Genomic DNA, 16,423 nt, shown 5'->3' with positions numbered 1-16,423 from the left:
CATCTAGTGCCTCTCCCTGAACAGGGTATTAATTAGCGGTTTTCCCTGCCAGGTAACACCTGTGACACCAGTCAGCTGCGTGGACGGCGGCCCCAAACCTCCCCCACACAGTCAGCCGTGTTCCGGAATTCTGAGTGTGTGGAGGTTCCGTCTTCTGTCTGCAGGACCTTGGATTTCCTAGGAGCCCTTCGCGTGTCTTCCCCGAGTGTCTCCCAGTGCGTGCTGCCAGGGAAAGGCGGGGGTTGGGCTGGAAATGCAGGTAGCATCTAGTGCCTCCCCCTGGACATGGGAGGTATTTAGCGGAATTACCCCTGCCAGGGAACACCTGTGACACCAGTCAGCTGAGTGGACTGCGGCCCCAAACCTCCCCCACACAGTCAGCCGTGTTCCGGAATTCTGAGTGTGGGGAGGTTCCGTCTTCTGTCTGCAGCACCCCGGATCTCCTAGGAGCCCTTCGCGTGTCTTCCCCGAGTGTCTCCCATTGCGGTCTGCCGGGGAAATGCGGTGGTGTGGCTGGAAATGCAGGCAGCATCTAGTGCCTCCCCCTGGACAGGGTAGGGAATTAGCGGAATTCCCCCTGCCAGGGAACTCCTTTGACACCACTCAGCTGCGAGGAGGGCGGACCCAAACCTCCCCCACACAGTCAGGCTTGATCCGGAATTGTGAGTGTGGGGAGGTTCCGTCTTCTGTCTGCAGAACCTTGGATCCCCTAGGAGCCATTCGCGTGTCTTCCCCGATTGTCTCCCAGTGCGGGCTGCCGGGGAAAGTCGGGGGTTGGGCTGGAAATGCAGGTAGCATCTAGTGCCTCCCTCTGGACTTGGGAGGTATTTAGCAGAATTACCCCTGCCAGGGAACACCTGTGACACCAGTCAGCCTCGTGGACGGCGGCCCCATTCCTCCCCCACACAGTCGGCCGTGTTCCGGAATTCTGAGTGTGGGGAGGTTCCGTATTCGGTCTGCAGAACCCGGGATCTCCTAGGAGCCCTTCACGTGTCTTCCCCGAGTGTTTCCCATTGCGGGCTGCCGGGGAAAGGCTGGGGTTGGTCTGGAAATGCAGGTAGCATCTAGTGCCTCCCCCTGGACAGGGTAGGGAATTAGCGGAATTCCCCCTGCCAGGGAACTCCTTTGACACCACTCAGCTTTGAGGAGGGCGGACCCAAACCTCCCGCACACTGTCAGGCTTGTTCCAGAATTGTGAGTGTGGGGAGGTTCCGTCTTCTGTCTGCAGAACCTTGGATCCCCTAGGAGCCATTCGCGTGTCTTCCCCGATTGTCTCCCAGTGCGGGCTGCCGGGGAAAGTCGGGGGTTGGGCTGGAAATGCAGGTAGCATCTAGTGCCTCCCTCTGGACATGGGAGGTATTTAGCAGAATTACCCCTGCCAGGGAACACCTGTGACACCAGTCAGCCTCGTGGACGGCGGCCCCATTCCTCCCCCACACAGTCAGCCGTGTTCCGGAATTCTGAGTGTGGGGAGGTTCCGTATTCGGTCTGCAGAACCCGGGATCTCCTAGGAGCCCTTCACGTGTCTTCCCCGAGTGTTTCCCATTGCGGGCTGCCGGGGAAAGGCTGGGGTTGGTCTGGAAATGCAGGTAGCATCTAGTGCCTCCCCCTGGACAGGGTAGGGAATTAGCGGAATTCCCCCTGCCAGGGAACTCCTTTGACACCACTCAGCTTTGAGGAGGGCGGACCCAAACCTCCCGCACACTGTCAGGCTTGTTCCAGAATTGTGAGTGTGGGGAGGTTCCGTCTTCTGTCTGCAGGACCTTGGATTTCCTAGGAGCCATCCGCGTGTCTTCCCCGAGTGTCTCACATTGCGGGCTGCCGGGGAAAGGTGGGGGTTGGGCTGGAAATGCAGGTAGCATTTATTGCCTCTCCCTGGACAGGGGATTTTGTTAGCGGATTTCCCCTGCCAGGTAACACCTGTGACACCAGTCAGCTGCGTGGACGGCGGCCCCAAACCTCCCCCACACAGTCATGCTTGTTCCGGAATTGTGAGTGTGGGGAGGTTCCGTCTTCTGTCTGCAGCACCCCGGATCTCCTAGGAGCACTTCGCGTGTCTTCCCCGAGTGTCTGACTGTGCGGGCTGCCAGGGAAAGCCTGGGTTTGGGCTGGAAATGAAGGTAGCATCTAGTGCCTCTCCCTGAACAGGGTATTAATTAGCGGTTTTCCCTGCCAGGTAACACCTGTGACACCAGTCAGCTGCGTGGACGGCGGCCCCAAACCTCGCCCACACAGTCAGCCGTGTTCCAGAATTCTGAGTGTGGGGAGGTTCCGTCCTCTGTCTGCAGGACCTTGGATTTCCTAGGAGCCATTCGCGTGTCTTCCCCGAGTGTATCCCATTGCGGGCTGCCGGGGAAATGCGGGGGTTGGTCTGGAAATGCAGGTAGCATCTAGTGCCTCCCCCTGGACAGGGTAGGGAATTAGCGGAATTCCCCCTGCCAGGGAACTCCTTTGACACCACTCAGCTTTGAGGAGGGCGGACCCAAACCTCCCGCACACTGTCAGGCTTGTTCCAGAATTGTGAGTGTGGGGAGGTTCCGTCTTCTGTCTGCAGGACCTTGGATTTCCTAGGAGCCATCCGCGTGTCTTCCCCGAGTGTCTCACATTGCGGGCTGCCGGGGAAAGGTGGGGGTTGGGCTGGAAATGCAGGTAGCATCTATTGCCTCTCCCTGGACAGGGGATTTTGTTAGCGGATTTCCCCTGCCAGGTAACACCTGTGACACCAGTCAGCTGAGTGGACGGCGGCCCCAAACCTCCCCCACACAGTCATGCTTGTTCCGGAATTGTGAGTGTGGGGAGGTTCCGTCTTCTGTGTGCAGGACCTTGGATCTGTAGTAGCCATTCGCGTGTCTTCCCCGAGTGTATCCCAGTGCGGGCTGCCAGGGAAAGGCGGGGGTTGGGCTGGAAATGCAGGTAGCATCTAGTGCCTCCCTCTGGACATGGGAGGTATTTAGCAGAATTACCCCTGCCAGGGAACACCTGTGACACCAGTCAGCTGAGTGGACGGCGGCCCCAAACCTCCCCCACACAGTCAGCCGTGTTGCGGAATTCTGAGTGTGGGGAGGTTCCGTCTTCTGTCTGCAGCACCCCGGATCTCCTAGGAGCCCTTCGCGTGTCTTCCCCGAGTGTCTGACTGTGCGGGCTGCCGGGGAAAGCCTGGGTTTGGGCTGGAAATGAAGGTAGCATCTAGTGCCTCTCCCTGAACAGGGTATTAATTAGCGGTATTCCCTGCCAGGTAACACCTGTGACACCAGTCAGCTGCGTGGACGGCGGCCCCAAACCTCCCCCACACAGTCAGCCGTGTTCCGGAATTCTGAGTGTGGGGAGGTTCCGTCTTCTGTCTGCAGGACCTTGGATTTCCTAGGAGCCATTCGCGTGTCTTCCCCGAGTGTATCCCATTGCGGGCTGCCGGGGAAATGCGGGGGTTGGGCTGGAAATGCAGGTAGCATCTAGTGCCTCCCCCTGGACAGGGTAGGCAATTAGCGGACTTCCCCCTGCCGGGGAACACTTTTGACACCAGTCAACTGCGTGGAAGACGGCCCCAAACCTCCCCCACACAGTCAGCCGTGTTCCGGAATTCTGAGTGTGGGGAGGTTCCGTGTTCTGTCTGAGGCACCCGGGATCTCCTAGGAGCCATTCGCGTGTTTCCCCGAGTGTCTCACATTGCGGGCTGCCGGGGAAATGTGAAGGGTTGGGCTGGAAATGCAGGTAGCATCTATTGCCTCTCCCGGGACAGGGGATTTTGTTAGCGGATTTCCCCTGCCAGGTAACACCTGTGACACCAGTCAGCTGCGTGGACGGCGGCCCCAAACCTCCCCCACACAGTCATGCTTGTTCCGGAATTGTGAGTGTGGGGAGGTTCCGTCTTCTGTGTGCAGGACCTTGGATCAGTAGTAGCCATTCGCGTGTCTTCCCCGAGTGTCTCCCAGTGCGGGCTGCCAGGGAAAGGCGGGGGTTGGGCTGGAAATGCAGGTAGCATCTAGTGCCTCCCCCTGATCATAGGAGGTAATTAGCGGACTTCCCCCTGCCAGGGAACACCTGTGACACCAGTCAGCCTCGTAGACGGCGGCCCCATTCCTCCCCCACACAGTCAGCCGTGTTCCGGAATTCTGAGTGTGGGGAGGTTCCGTCTTCTGTCTGCAGCACCCCGGATCTCCTAGGAGCCCTTCGCGTGTCTTCCCCGAGTGTCTGACTGTGCGGGCTGCCGGGGAAAGCCTGGGTTTGGGCTGGAAATGAAGGTAGCATCTAGTGCCTCTCCCTGAACAGGGTATTAATTAGCGGTTTTCCCTGCCAGGTAACACCTGTGACACCAGTCAGCTGCGTGGACGGCGGCCCCAAACCTCCCCCACACAGTCAGCCGTGTTCCGGAATTCTGAGTGTGGGGAGGTTCCGTCTTCTGTCTGCAGCACCCCGGATCTCCTAGGAGCCCTTCGCGTGTCTTCCCCGAGTGTCTCCCATTGCGGTCTGCCGGGGAAATGCGGGGGTTGGTCTGGAAATGCAGGTAGCATCTAGTGCCTCCCCCTGGACAGGGTAGGGAATTAGCGGAATTCCCCCTGCCAGGGAACTCCTTTGACACCACTCAGCTGCGAGGAGGGCGGACCCAAACCTCCCCCACACAGTCAGGCTTGATCCGGAATTGTGAGTGTGGGGAGGTTCCGTCTTCTGTCTGCAGAACCTTGGATCCCCTAGGAGCCATTCGCGTGTCTTCCCCGATTGTCTCCCAGTGCGGGCTGCCGGGGAAAGTCGGGGGTTGGGCTGGAAATGCAGGTAGCATCTAGTGCCTCCCTCTGGACTTGGGAGGTATTTAGCAGAATTACCCCTGCCAGGGAACACCTGTGACACCAGTCAGCCTCGTGGACGGCGGCCCCATTCCTCCCCCACACAGTCGGCCGTGTTCCGGAATTCTGAGTGTGGGGAGGTTCCGTATTCGGTCTGCAGAACCCGGGATCTCCTAGGAGCCCTTCACGTGTCTTCCCCGAGTGTTTCCCATTGCGGGCTGCCGGGGAAAGGCTGGGGTTGGTCTGGAAATGCAGGTAGCATCTAGTGCCTCCCCCTGGACAGGGTAGGGAATTAGCGGAATTCCCCCTGCCAGGGAACTCCTTTGACACCACTCAGCTTTGAGGAGGGCGGACCCAAACCTCCCGCACACTGTCAGGCTTGTTCCAGAATTGTGAGTGTGGGGAGGTTCCGTCTTCTGTCTGCAGAACCTTGGATCCCCTAGGAGCCATTCGCGTGTCTTCCCCGATTGTCTCCCAGTGCGGGCTGCCGGGGAAAGTCGGGGGTTGGGCTGGAAATGCAGGTAGCATCTAGTGCCTCCCTCTGGACATGGGAGGTATTTAGCAGAATTACCCCTGCCAGGGAACACCTGTGACACCAGTCAGCCTCGTGGACGGCGGCCCCATTCCTCCCACACACAGTCAGCCGTGTTCCGGAATTCTGAGTGTGGGGAGGTTCCGTATACGGTCTGCAGAACCCGGGATCTCCTAGGAGCCCTTCACGTGTCTTCCCCGAGTGTTTCCCATTGCGGGCTGCCGGGGAAAGGCTGGGGTTGGTCTGGAAATGCAGGTAGCATCTAGTGCCTCCCCCTGGACAGGGTAGGGAATTAGCGGAATTCCCCCTGCCAGGGAACTCCTTTGACACCACTCAGCTTTGAGGAGGGCGGACCCAAAACTCCCCCACACAGTCAGCCGTGTTCCGGAATTCTGAGTGTGGGGAGGTTCCGTCTTCTGTCTGCAGCACCCCGGATCTCCTAGGAGCCCTTCGCGTGTCTTCCCCGAGTGTCTGACTGTGCGGGCTGCCGGAGAAAGCCTGGGATTGGGCTGGAAATGCAGGTAGCTTCTAGTGCCTCTCCCTGAACAGGGTATTAATTAGCGGTTTTCCCTGCCAGGTAACACCTGTGACACCAGTCAGCTGCGTGGACGGCGGCCCCAAACCTCCCCCACACAGTCAGCCGTGTTCCGGAATTCTGAGTGTGGGGAGGTTCCGTCTTCTGTCTGCAGGACCTTGGATTTCCTAGGAGCCATCCGCGTGTCTTCCCCGAGTGTCTACCATTGCGGGCTGCCGGGGAAAGGTGGGGGTTGGGCTGGAAATGCAGGTAGCATCTAGTGCCTCTCCCTGAACAGGGTATTAATTAGCGGTTTTCCCTGCCAGGTAACACCTGTGACACCAGTCAGCTGCGTGGACGTCGGCCCCCAACCTCCCCCACACAGTCAGCCGTGTTCCGGAATTCTGAGTGTGGGGAGGTTCCGTCTTCTGTCTGCAGGACCTTGGATTTCCTAGGAGCCATTCGCGTGTCTTCCCCGAGTGTCTCACATTGCGGGCTGCCGGGGAAAGGTGGGGGTTGGGCTGGAAATGCAGGTAGCATCTATTCCCTCTCCCTGGACAGGGTAGGGAATTAGCGGAATTCCCCCTGCCAGGGAACTCCTTTGACACCACTCAGCTTTGAGGAGGGCGGACACAAACCTCCCGCATACTGTCAGGCTTGTTCCAGAATTGTGAGTGTGGGGAGGTTCCGTCTTCTGTCTGCAGCACCCCGGATCTCCTAGGAGCCCTTCGCGTGTCTTCCCCGAGTGTCTCCCATTGCGGTCTGCCGGGGAAATGCGGGGGTGTGGCTGGAAATGCAGGTAGCATCTAGTGCCTCCCCCTGGACAGGGTAGGGAATTAGCGGAATTCCCCCTGCCAGGGAACTCCTTTGACACCACTCAGCTGCGAGGAGGGCGGACACAAACCTCCCCCACACAGTCAGGCTTGATCCGGAATTGTGAGTGTGGGGAGGTTCCGTCTTCTGTCTGCAGAACCTTGGATCCCCTAGGAGCCATTCGCGTGTCTTCCCCGATTGTCTCCCAGTGCGGGCTGCCGGGGAAAGTCGGGTGTTGGGCTGGAAATGCAGGTAGCATCTAGTGCCTCCCTCTGGACTTGGGAGGTATTTAGCAGAATTACCCCTGCCAGGGAACACCTGTGACACCAGTCAGTCTCGTGGACGGCGGCCCCATTCCTCCCCCACACAGTCGGCCGTGTTCCGGAATTCTGAGTGTGGGGAGGTTCCGTATTCGGTCTGCAGAACCCGGGATCTCCTAGGAGCCCTTCACGTGTCTTCCCCGAGTGTTTCCCATTGCGGGCTGCCGGGGAAAGGCTGGGGTTGGTCTGGAAATGCAGGTAGCATCTAGTGCCTCCCCCTGGACAGGGTAGGGAATTAGCGGAATTCCCCCTGCCAGGGAACTCCTTTGACACCACTCAGCTGCGAGGAGTGCGGACCCAAACCTCCCGCACACTGTCAGGCTTGTTCCAGAATTGTGAGTGTGGGGAGGTTCCGTCTTCTGTCTGCAGAACCTTGGATCCCCTAGGAGCCATTCGCGTGTCTTCCCCGATTGTCTCCCAGTGCGGGCTGCCGGGGAAAGTCGGGGGTTGGGCTGGAAATGCAGGTAGCATCTAGTGCCTCCCTCTGGACATGGGAGGTATTTAGCAGAATTACCCCTGCCAGGGAACACCTGTGACACCAGTCAGCCTCGTGGACGGCGGCCCCATTCCTCCCCCACACAGTCAGCCGTGTTCCGGAATTCTGAGTGTGGGGAGGTTCCGTATTCGGTCTGCAGAACCCGGGATCTCCTAGGAGCCCTTCACGTGTCTTCCCCGAGTGTTTCCCATTGCGGGCTGCCGGGGAAAGGCTGGGGTTGGTCTGGAAATGCAGGTAGCATCTAGTGCCTCCCCCTGGACAGGGTAGGGAATTAGCGGAATTCCCCCTGCCAGGGAACTCCTTTGACACCACTCAGCTTTGAGGAGGGCGGACCCAAACCTCCCGCACACTGTCAGGCTTGTTCCAGAATTGTGAGTGTGGGGAGGTTCCGTCTTCTGTCTGCAGGACCTTGGATTTCCTAGGAGCCATCCACGTGTCTTCCCCGAGTGTCTCACATTGCGGGCTGCCGGGGAAAGGTGGGGGTTGGGCTGGAAATGCAGGTAGCATCTAGTGCCTCCCCCTGATCATAGGAGGTAATTAGCGGACTTCCCCCTGCCAGGGAACACCTGTGACACCAGGCAGCCTCATAGACGGCGGCCCCATTCCTCCCCGACACAGTCAGCCGTGTTCCGGAATTCTGATTGTGGGGAGGTTCCGTCTTCTGTCTGCAGCACCCCGGATCTCCTAGGAGCCCTTCGCGTGTCTTCCCCGAGTGTCTGACTGTGCGGGCTGCCGGAGAAAGCCTGGGATTGGGCTGGAAATGCAGGTAGCTTCTAGTGCCTCTCCCTGAACAGGGTATTAATTAGCGGTTTTCCCTGCCAGGTAACACCTGTGACACCAGTCAGCTGCGTGGACGGCGGCCCCAAACCTCCCCCACACAGTCAGCCGTGTTCCGGAATTCTGAGTGTGGGGAGGTTCCGTCTTCTGTCTGCAGGACCTTGGATTTCCTAGGAGCCATCCGCGTGTCTTCCCCGAGTGTCTACCATTGCGGGCTGCCGGGGAAAGGTGGGGGTTGGGCTGGAAATGCAGGTAGCATCTAGTGCCTCTCACTGAACAGGGTATTAATTAGCGGTTTTCCCTGCCAGGTAACACCTGTGACACCAGTCAGCTGCGTGGACGGCGGCCCCCAACCTCCCCCACACAGTCAGCCGTGTTCCGGAATTCTGAGTGTGGGGAGGTTCCGTCTTCTGTCTGCAGGACCTTGGATTTCCTAGGAGCCATTCGCGTGTCTTCCCCGAGTGTCTCACATTGCGGGCTGCCGGGGAAAGGTGGGGGTTGGGCTGGAAATGCAGGTAGCATCTATTCCCTCTCCCTGGACAGGGTAGGGAATTAGCGGAATTCCCCCTGCCAGGGAACTCCTTTGACACCACTCAGCTTTGAGGAGGGCGGACACAAACCTCCCGCACACTGTCAGGCTTGTTCCAGAATTGTGAGTGTGGGGAGGTTCCGTCTTCTGTCTGCAGCACCCCGGATCTCCTAGGAGCCCTTCGCGTGTCTTCCCCGAGTGTCTCCCATTGCGGTCTGCCGGGGAAATGCGGGGGTGTGGCTGGAAATGCAGGTAGCATCTAGTGCCTCCCCCTGGACAGGGTAGGGAATTAGCGGAATTCCCCCTGCCAGGGAACTCCTTTGACACCACTCAGCTGCGAGGAGGGCGGACACAAACCTCCCCCACACAGTCAGGCTTGATCCGGAATTGTGAGTGTGGGGAGGTTCCGTCTTCTGTCTGCAGAACCTTGGATCCCCTAGGAGCCATTCGCGTGTCTTCCCCGATTGTCTCCCAGTGCGGGCTGCCGGGGAAAGTCGGGTGTTGGGCTGGAAATGCAGGTAGCATCTAGTGCCTCCCTCTGGACTTGGGAGGTATTTAGCAGAATTACCCCTGCCAGGGAACACCTGTGACACCAGTCAGTCTCGTGGACGGCGGCCCCATTCCTCCCCCACACAGTCGGCCGTGTTCCGGAATTCTGAGTGTGGGGAGGTTCCGTATTCGGTCTGCAGAACCCGGGATCTCCTAGGAGCCCTTCACGTGTCTTCCCCGAGTGTTTCCCATTGCGGGCTGCCGGGGAAAGGCTGGGGTTGGTCTGGAAATGCAGGTAGCATCTAGTGCCTCCCCCTGGACAGGGTAGGGAATTAGCGGAATTCCCCCTGCCAGGGAACTCCTTTGACACCACTCAGCTGCGAGGAGTGCGGACCCAAACCTCCCGCACACTGTCAGGCTTGTTCCAGAATTGTGAGTGTGGGGAGGTTCCGTCTTCTGTCTGCAGAACCTTGGATCCCCTAGGAGCCATTCGCGTGTCTTCCCCGATTGTCTCCCAGTGCGGGCTGCCGGGGAAAGTCGGGGGTTGGGCTGGAAATGCAGGTAGAATCTAGTGCCTCCCTCTGGACATGGGAGGTATTTAGCAGAATTACCCCTGCCAGGGAACACCTGTGACACCAGTCAGCCTCGTGGACGGCGGCCCCATTCCTCCCCCACACAGTCAGCCGTGTTCCGGAATTCTGAGTGTGGGGAGGTTCCGTATTCGGTCTGCAGAACCCGGGATCTCCTAGGAGCCCTTCACGTGTCTTCCCCGAGTGTTTCCCATTGCGGGCTGCCGGGGAAAGGCTGGGGTTGGTCTGGAAATGCAGGTAGCATCTAGTGCCTCCCCCTGGACAGGGTAGGGAATTAGCGGAATTCCCCCTGCCAGGGAACTCCTTTGACACCACTCAGCTTTGAGGAGGGCGGACCCAAACCTCCCGCACACTGTCAGGCTTGTTCCAGAATTGTGAGTGTGGGGAGGTTCCGTCTTCTGTCTGCAGGACCTTGGATTTCCTAGGAGCCATCCACGTGTCTTCCCCGAGTGTCTCACATTGCGGGCTGCCGGGGAAAGGTGGGGGTTGGGCTGGAAATGCAGGTAGCATCTAGTGCCTCCCCCTGATCATAGGAGGTAATTAGCGGACTTCCCCCTGCCAGGGAACACCTGTGACACCAGGCAGCCTCATAGACGGCGGCCCCATTCCTCCCCGACACAGTCAGCCGTGTTCCGGAATTCTGATTGTGGGGAGGTTCCGTCTTCTGTCTGCAGAACCTTGGATCTGTAGTAGCCATTCGCGTGTCTTCCCCGAGTGTCTCCCAGTGCGGGCTGCCAGGGAAAGGCGGGGGTTGGGCTGGAAATGCAGGTAGCATCTAGTGCCTCCCTCTGGACATGGGAGGTATTTAGCAGAATTACCCCTGCCAGGGAACACCTGTGACACCAGTCAGCTGAGTGGACGGCGGCCCCAAACCTCCCCCACACAGTCAGCCGTGTTCCGGAATTCTGAGTGTGGGGAGGTTCCGTCTTCTGTCTGCAGCACCCCGGATCTCCTAGGAGCCCTTCGCGTGTCTTCCCCGAGTGTCTGACTGTGCGGGCTGCCGGGGAAAGCCTGGGTTTGGGCTGGAAATGAAGGTAGCATCTAGTGCCTCTCCCTGAACAGGGTATTAATTAGCGGTTTTCCCTGCCAGGTAACACCTGTGACACCAGTCAGCTGCGTGTACGGCGGCCCCAAACGTCCCCCACACAGTCAGCCGTGTTCCGGAATTCTGAGTGTGGGGAGGTTCCGTCTTCTGTCTGCAGCACCCCGGATCTCCTAGGAGCCCTTCGCGTGTCTTCCCCGAGTGTCTCCCATTGCGGTCTGCCGGGGAAATGCGGGGGTGTGGCTGGAAATGCAGGTAGCATCTAGTGCCTCCCCCTGGACAGGGTAGGGAATTAGCGGAATTCCCCCTGCCAGGGAACTCCTTTGACACCACTCAGCTGCGAGGAGGGCGGACCCAAACCTCCCCCACACAGTCAGGCTTGATCCGGAATTGTGAGTGTGGGGAGGTTCCGTCTTCTGTCTGCAGAACCTTGGATCCCCTAGGAGCCATTCGCGTGTCTTCCCCGATTGTCTCCCAGTGCGGGCTGCCGGGGAAAGTCGGGGGTTGGGCTGGAAATGCAGGTAGCATCTAGTGCCTCCCTCTGGACTTGGGAGGTATTTAGCAGAATTACCCCTGCCAGGGAACACCTGTGACACCAGTCAGCTGAGTGGACGGCGGCCCCATTCCTCCCCCACACAGTCGGCCGTGTTCCGGAATTCTGAGTGTGGGGAGGTTCCGTATTCGGTCTGCAGAACCCGGGATCTCCTAGGAGCCCTTCACGTGTCTTCCCCGAGTGTTTCCCATTGCGGGCTGCCGGGGAAAGGCTGGGGTTGGTCTGGAAATGCAGGTAGCATCTAGTGCCTCCCCCTGGACAGGGTAGGGAATTAGCGGAATTCCCCCTGCCAGGGAACTCCTTTGACACCACTCAGCTTTGAGGAGGGCGGACCCAAACCTCCCGCACACTGTCAGGCTTGTTCCAGAATTGTGAGTGTGGGGAGGTTCCGTCTTCTGTCTGCAGAACCTTGGATCCCCTAGGAGCCATTCGCGTGTCTTCCCCGATTGTCTCCCAGTGCGGGCTGCCGGGGAAAGTCGGGGGTTGGGCTGGAAATGCAGGTAGCATCTAGTGCCTCCCTCTGGACATGGGAGGTATTTAGCAGAATTACCCCTGCCAGGGAACACCTGTGACACCAGTCAGCCTCGTGGACGGCGGCCCCATTCCTCCCCCACACAGTCAGCCGTGTTCCGGAATTCTGAGTGTGGGGAGGTTCCGTATTCGGTCTGCAGAACCCGGGATCTCCTAGGAGCCCTTCACGTGTCTTCCCCGAGTGTTTCCCATTGCGGGCTGCCGGGGAAAGGCTGGGGTTGGTCTGGAAATGCAGGTAGCATCTAGTGCCTCCCCCTGGACAGGGTAGGGAATTAGCGGAATTCCCCCTGCCAGGGAACTCCTTTGACACCACTCAGCTTTGAGGAGGGCGGACCCAAACCTCCCCCACACAGTCAGCCGTGTTCCGGAATTCTGAGTGTGGGGAGGTTCCGTCTTCTGTCTGCAGCACCCCGGATCTCCTAGGAGCCCTTCGCGTGTCTTCCCCGAGTGTCTGACTGTGCGGGCTGCCGGAGAAAGCCTGGGTTTGGCCTGGAAATGCAGGTAGCTTCTAGTGCCTCTCCCTGAACAGGGTATTAATTAGCGGTTTTCCCTGCCAGGTAACACCTGTGACACCAGTCAGCTGCGTGGACGGCGGCCCCAAACCTCCCCCACACAGTCAGCCGTGTTCCGGAATTCTGAGTGTGGGGAGGTTCCGTCTTCTGTCTGCAGGACCTTGGATTTCCTAGGAGCCATCCGCGTGTCTTCCCCGAGTGTCTCCCATTGCGGGCTGCCGGGGAAAGGTGGGGGTTGGGCTGGAAATGCAGGTAGCATCTAGTGCCTCTCCCTGAACAGGGTATTAATTAGCGGTTTTCCCTGCCAGGTAACACCTGTGACACCAGTCAGCTGCGTGGACGGCGGCCCCAAACCTCCCCCACACAGTCAGCCGTGTTCCGGAATTCTGAGTGTGGGGAGTTTCCGTCTTCTGTCTGCAGGACCTTGGATTTCCTAGGAGCCATTCGCGTGTCTTCCCCGAGTGTCTCCCATTGCGGGCTGCCGGGGAAAGGCGGGGGTTGGGCTGGAAATGCAGGTAGCATCTAGTGCCTCCCCCTGGACATGGGAGGTATTTAGCGGAATTACCCCTGCCAGGGAACACCTGTGACACCAGTCAGCTGAGTGGACTGCGGCCCCAAACCTCCCCCACACAGTCAGCCGTGTTCCGGAATTCTGAGTGTGGGGAGGTTCCGTCTTCTGTCTGCAGCACCCCGGATCTCCTAGGAGCCCTTCGCGTGTCTTCCCCGAGTGTCTGACTGTGCGGGCTGCCGGAGAAAGCCTGGGTTTGGGCTGGAAATGCAGGTAGCTTCTAGTGCCTCTCCCTGAACAGGGTATTAATTAGCGGTTTTCCCTGCCAGGTAACACCTGTGACACCAGTCAGCTGCGTGGACGGCGGCCCCAAACCTCCCCCACACAGTCAGCCGTGTTCCGGAATTCTGAGTGTGGGGAGGTTCCGTCTTCTGTCTGCAGGACCTTGGATTTCCTAGGAGCCATCCGCGTGTCTTCCCCGAGTGTCTACCATTGCGGGCTGCCGGGGAAAGGTGGGGGTTGGGCTGGAAATGCAGGTAGCATCTAGTGCCTCTCCCTGAACAGGGTATTAATTAGCGGTTTTCCCTGCCAGGTAACACCTGTGACACCAGTCAGCTGCGTGGACGGCGGCCCCAAACCTCCCCCACACAGTCAGCCGTGTTCCGGAATTCTGAGTGTGTGGAGGTTCCGTCTTCTGTCTGCAGGACCTTGGATTTCCTAGGAGCCCTTCGCGTGTCTTCCCCGAGTGTCTCCCAGTGCGTGCTGCCAGGGAAAGGCGGGGGTTGGGCTGGAAATGCAGGTAGCATCTAGTGCCTCCCCCTGGACATGGGAGGTATTTAGCGGAATTACCCCTGCCAGGGAACACCTGTGACACCAGTCAGCTGAGTGGACTGCGGCCCCAAACCTCCCCCACACAGTCAGCCGTGTTCCGGAATTCTGAGTGTGGGGAGGTTCCGTCTTCTGTCTGCAGCACCCCGGATCTCCTAGGAGCCCTTCGCGTGTCTTCCCCGAGTGTCTCCCATTGCGGTCTGCCGGGGAAATGCGGGGGTGTGGCTGGAAATGCAGGTAGCATCTAGTGCCTCCCCCTGGACAGGGTAGGGAATTAGCGGAATTCCCCCTGCCAGGGAACTCCTTTGACACCACTCAGCTGCGAGGAGGGCGGACCCAAACCTCCCCCACACAGTCAGGCTTGATCCGGAATTGTGAGTGTGGGGAGGTTCCGTCTTCTGTCTGCAGAACCTTGGATCCCCTAGGAGCCATTCGCGTGTCTTCCCCGATTGTCTCCCAGTGCGGGCTGCCGGGGAAAGTCGGGGGTTGGGCTGGAAATGCAGGTAGCATCTAGTGCCTCCCTCTGGACTTGGGAGGTATTTAGCAGAATTACCCCTGCCAGGGAACACCTGTGACACCAGTCAGCCTCGTGGACGGCGGCCCCATTCCTCCCCCACACAGTCGGCCGTGTTCCGGAATTCTGAGTGTGGGGAGGTTCCGTATTCGGTCTGCAGAACCCGGGATCTCCTAGGAGCCCTTCACGTGTCTTCCCCGAGTGTTTCCCATTGCGGGCTGCCGGGGAAAGGCTGGGGTTGGTCTGGAAATGCAGGTAGCATCTAGTGCCTCCCCCTGGACAGGGTAGGGAATTAGCGGAATTCCCCCTGCCAGGGAACTCCTTTGACACCACTCAGCTTTGAGGAGGGCGGACCCAAACCTCCCGCACACTGTCAGGCTTGTTCCAGAATTGTGAGTGTGGGGAGGTTCCGTCTTCTGTCTGCAGAACCTTGGATCCCCTAGGAGCCATTCGCGTGTCTTCCCCGATTGTCTCCCAGTGCGGGCTGCCGGGGAAAGTCGGGGGTTGGGCTGGAAATGCAGGTAGCATCTAGTGCCTCCCTCTGGACATGGGAGGTATTTAGCAGAATTACCCCTGCCAGGGAACACCTGTGACACCAGTCAGCCTCGTGGACGGCGGCCCCATTCCTCCCCCACACAGTCAGCCGTGTTCCGGAATTCTGAGTGTGGGGAGGTTCCGTATTCGGTCTGCAGAAACCGGGATCTCCTAGGAGCCCTTCACGTGTCTTCCCCGAGTGTTTCCCATTGCGGGCTGCCGGGGAAAGGCTGGGGTTGGTCTGGAAATGCAGGTAGCATCTAGTGCCTCCCCCTGGACAGGGTAGGGAATTAGCGGAATTCCCCCTGCCAGGGAACTCCTTTGACACCACTCAGCTTTGAGGAGGGCGGACCCAAACCTCCCGCACACTGTCAGGCTTGTTCCAGAATTGTGAGTGTGGGGAGGTTCCGTCTTCTGTCTGCAGGACCTTGGATTTCCTAGGAGCCATCCGCGTGTCTTCCCCGAGTGTCTCACATTGCGGGCTGCCGGGGAAAGGTGGGGGTTGGGCTGGAAATGCAGGTAGCATTTATTGCCTCTCCCTGGACAGGGGATTTTGTTAGCGGATTTCCCCTGCCAGGTAACACCTGTGACACCAGTCAGCTGCGTGGACGGCGGCCCCAAACCTCCCCCACACAGTCATGCTTGTTCCGGAATTGTGAGTGTGGGGAGGTTCCGTCTTCTGTGTGCAGGACCTTGGATCTGTAGTAGCCATTCGCGTGTCTTCCCCGAGTGTATCCCAGTGCGGGCTGCCAGGGAAAGGCGGGGGTTGGGCTGGAAATGCAGGTAGCATCTAGTGCCTCCCTCTGGACATGGGAGGTATTTAGCAGAATTACCCCTGCCAGGGAACACCTGTGACACCAGTCAGCTGAGTGGACGGCGGCCCCAAACCTCCCCCACACAGTCAGCCGTGTTGCGGAATTCTGAGTGTGGGGAGGTTCCGTCTTCTGTCTGCAGCACCCCGGATCTCCTAGGAGCCCTTCGCGTGTCTTCCCCGAGTGTCTGACTGTGCGGGCTGCCAGGGAAAGCCTGGGTTTGGGCTGGAAATGAAGGTAGCATCTAGTGCCTCTCCCTGAACAGGGTATTAATTAGCGGTTTTCCCTGCCAGGTAACACCTGTGACACCAGTCAGCTGCGTGGACGGCGGCCCCAAACCTCCCCCACACAGTCAGCCGTGTTCCAGAATTCTGAGTGTGGGGAGGTTCCGTCCTCTGTCTGCAGGACCTTGGATTTCCTAGGAGCCATTCGCGTGTCTTCCCCGAGTGTATCCCATTGCGGGCTGCCGGGGAAATGCGGGGGTTGGTCTGGAAATGCAGGTAGCATCTAGTGCCTCCCCCTGGACAGGGTAGGGAATTAGCGGAATTCCCCCTGCCAGGGAACTCCTTTGACACCACTCAGCTTTGAGGAGGGCGGACCCAAACCTCCCGCACACTGTCAGGCTTGTTCCAGAATTGTGAGTGTGGGGAGGTTCCGTCTTCTGTCTGCAGGACCTTGGATTTCGTAGGAGCCATCCGCGTGTCTTCCCCGAGTGTCTCACATTGCGGGCTGCCGGGGAAAGGTGGGGGTT

The sequence above is a fragment of the Camelus dromedarius genome, unplaced genomic scaffold, assembly GCF_036321535.1.
Source record: "Camelus dromedarius isolate mCamDro1 unplaced genomic scaffold, mCamDro1.pat HAP1_SCAFFOLD_155, whole genome shotgun sequence".
In the NCBI taxonomy this organism is placed as follows: domain Eukaryota; kingdom Metazoa; phylum Chordata; class Mammalia; order Artiodactyla; family Camelidae; genus Camelus; species Camelus dromedarius.
This window is presented reverse-complemented; position numbering follows the sequence as displayed.